The following is a 3,661-nucleotide window of genomic DNA, read 5'->3' as shown; positions in this document are numbered from 1 at the left end:
ATTCCAGGTGCCCAGGAGCATCATGCAGCACTTTTTAATCTACTGCACCTCAGAGGTCATGATCCTGTTCCCTGTGGTACCCATGGGAGTTATACTTCGATCCTCATGTACACACCATCATTTTACTACTGATACTGTGTCCAAGCAGCCATGTTTTGAGAAGGTTCTTTTGAGAAAGTCTTTCTCAGTCAGAAAAGCTCCAGCGGGGATAATAGCACAGCAGGGTTAGCTCACTCTCAGCTTCCTGGGAATGCAGGTAAGGAGAGGGCACATGCTTGTTAACAGGACACCCCTTCAGCTGGGGGTAATCAGAGAGAAGATGCCAGTTAAGCCTGGCTGAGGACCACAGTCAGTAAACCTAGGCACAGCTAATGTTTGGTGAACATTCCTGATGAGGGATGCACCCATTCTCTCCACAAGTACAAAAGAAAATAGCTGTATCCTGACTGTCTGTCCCAGAACCCTTCATCCCAGCCATGCTGGTTTAAGAAGTAAGCCTGGTGAACAGCTTTGCAGATGGATTTTAAGACTACATGCTGAATGTAGCAAAAAGTCAATTAGGATAAAACCTCAAGTCTGAAAGGGCTGAGTACTGAGCACCTTCATTACCCACAAAATCATATGAAACAGAACAGACAATTAACCTGCAGTCACTGATAGGCAGTGGCAAGCACTTAAAGACTCCCACACATGCTGTTCATCCTCCTATCAAGGGAAAAATAAGTAAACTGTTAAAACAAGACATACATGTTGCATTTGACATTAAAAATCAGCCTTCATTGAACAAGGATATGGCAATCTCATTTCCTACAATGGTTCTCTGTACAAAGGCAAAATCACTCACTACTGTGTCATGAATCCCCAAAGAATAATATTAATAAGAAAAACTTCCTATTTCTGCATAATAGAAAAGAGTAAATTCCTGAAAGATAACAACTGAATTAAAAAAAAAAAAAGAAAAAAGAAAAGAAAGAAAGAAAAGAAGGAAAGAAAGACTGAGAAAGGAAGGTAGGTGGGTGTTTTTGATAGCCCAAACACAATAAACTCTGATTAGAGTTATTTTATTCATTCAGACAGATTTTATTTCCATTACTATTTTTCTATGAATTCAAGTAGCTGAAAAAAAAAATTATTTCTTTTTTATGCACCTCTGCTGTTGGAATTAACCCTTCAGGAAGCAAAGAGAGTGATGGATGTTCCTGCATGCACTTAAAGCCAGTTGTGCTACTTACATCTTTTGATCAGCTTCAAATCAAATTGTAGCTGGTAAGCAATTGTTCACTCCTAAGTGCTTACGTGGTTCGGTTGTTTAGATCTCGTGAGACTGCTAAAGCCATCACTTCAGGCTCACTGGTAAGAGCTACGTCAAATTATTTTGTAGCAATTTGAATTCTTATATATCTATTATTTACTACTTCAGTGATTTAAAACACAGTGGAAATTTTTGTGGGTTTTTTTGCTGCTGAACTGAGCTAGATTGTCTGGAGAAGAGGGGAGAGAGAATGATGTGAGCAAACAGTGCCATTTCACTAGCTAAATGAGGCTGCTGATTATTTTTGTGCTGGGCAAGTCTGCCACAACAGGTGTTACTTGTGAGCTTTGCACTATTTGTATGTGCCACTTTCCTCTTAATACTTCTCCTATATATTAATCCTTTTTCTATATATTCCTTCTCTTTCTGTGATTACCTGTTCTGTAAGGGCAAGTAATACATTGACAAAAGTAAAAACTTGAGCCCTTTCCTAGTTTCCATTTTCCTGAAAGTGTGAGATATCTATAGCTGTGCGAGTTAGAGATGAAGTTGGATCATACAGTCCTCTCAACCTCTGCCCAGTACAAGATTTTCCAACCCTGTAGCCCAGTTAATTTTTAAACATCTCAGAAGATGAAGCTTCCCCCTTCACTTCTGCCATAGCCTCATCTGCTGCACTGAAGGAATGTTGTCTCAAAAAGCTGGCCAGAGTCTTAACCTAACTTTTCTTGGAATATAACCACCTTTCTATTACAGCCGTGCATAACCTCAGCCTCGTCTGAGAGCAATCAGTGACTATTACATATAAATACCACTTTGTTAGAAGTGGTGCATGTACTGTTAAAGTACATAATTGGTGCCCTGCAATGCCCTTACCTTGCACCTAGATATATTCCTGGATATGCTGTAATAAGACACTTCAGGAGGTATTCACACCACCTAACTTCAGCTGGCCTATACAGTCAATTGGAGAAGGTAGGCCCCCTAACTCAAGTGCTTCATCCTCTCTGGAGATGACTACTTTTTCCATTAATTGTGTTTTGATAGTTCATTTCCATGCTTCAATTAGATGCCTAAAGTTTGAAGATGTGAATACCCTACTTTGTGACTTTACTAGCTTAAATCTCTTCTGGCTATGCTATATATCAAACTACTTGACAAATTTGGGCTTACAAGATGGTAATTACCAAGCTTTATTCCTTTCTTTTCAGTCCTGCTCGCCTAAATCGTACTTTTATAATGAAGGGCTGGCACTTATTTCTTGTGATCAGAATTGCCCTTTGCTGTTGCTTTATCTCTGTTCTTCATACTTCTGCTGTATTTCTCAGCCTATAGCAATTGTTTCTATTTCCACTCAGTCTGATGTTTGTGCAATTTGCATAATAACTACTTTGTTCCCAACCTGAAACCAATACTGTTATGATCTATGAGATTTGAGGAAAGTCAAAAAGACAAATATTTCTTAACCTGCCAGAATATTAATATTCTGTCTCAATAAGAATATCATATATCATAAGATACATTTTTTCTCCAGATCATGTAATTGTAATAAGAAGGTAATATTCTACGCTTATACACATTTATCGCCTCTGTTACTTTCTCTTCACTGTTAAATACTTTTATTACATTGGCTAACTAAAAACTTATGATTTGTTACAGATCTTCCAGAGCTGCTGACAGAGCTGATTGCTAAGTTGCAACTGATCTGTACTCTGGGTAACTTTATTACCTGCCTTGATGTCACCTCCAATCCTTTTGCACAGAAGCTTTATAAGGCTCTAACATCTATTGAATTTGACCAAACAAATTGACCATCCTGTTTCATGTGAGAACAAGATTTAGTAATTTGACTGTATCTTTTTTTAAAAGATCACTCACTTTGCTCTATTTCATTTTGCTTTCCTTTTCCCATTTTGTTTGCTTTCCAGTAAATCATTCCTGTTGCTTTTCAGTCCCTTCCGGGGTGGCAGAGCTCACTACCTCTGCCGAACTCAGGAGAAGAATACACTGCCTGACCAATATCATGTAGTGATCCAGAATCACTAATGATATTCACCAGCATTTGCACATGCAATAGTTGAACATTCCTGAAGGCCACCTGCATTATTCACTGCCGGTATCATGCAGTTGGAAACAATGTTTGCAGTGCAGACACAGGCAGAAAACCAACAGAGCAGAAGATGGAGTCCAAATAACTAATTATTTACCTCCAGATGAAAGAATAAATTGAGAATTAATACAGCCACACAGCCTAAAATGATAATATTTTTTAAAGATTGGGTTACACGTTTTTTTACTCTTCAGTAAAGTTACTTTTGTCTGGCTTCTTCTCCTACCTTTCTGCTTTTTCCTAAGCTCTTCAAGTGATATTAAGTTTGTTATGTCAGCATGTTAGTCAATCCTATTGCA

The sequence above is a fragment of the Pipra filicauda genome, unplaced genomic scaffold (genome assembly GCF_003945595.2).
Source record: "Pipra filicauda isolate LSUMZ 115617 unplaced genomic scaffold, ASM394559v2 scaffold94_size2452230_pilon, whole genome shotgun sequence".
In the NCBI taxonomy this organism is placed as follows: domain Eukaryota; kingdom Metazoa; phylum Chordata; class Aves; order Passeriformes; family Pipridae; genus Pipra; species Pipra filicauda.
This window is presented reverse-complemented; position numbering follows the sequence as displayed.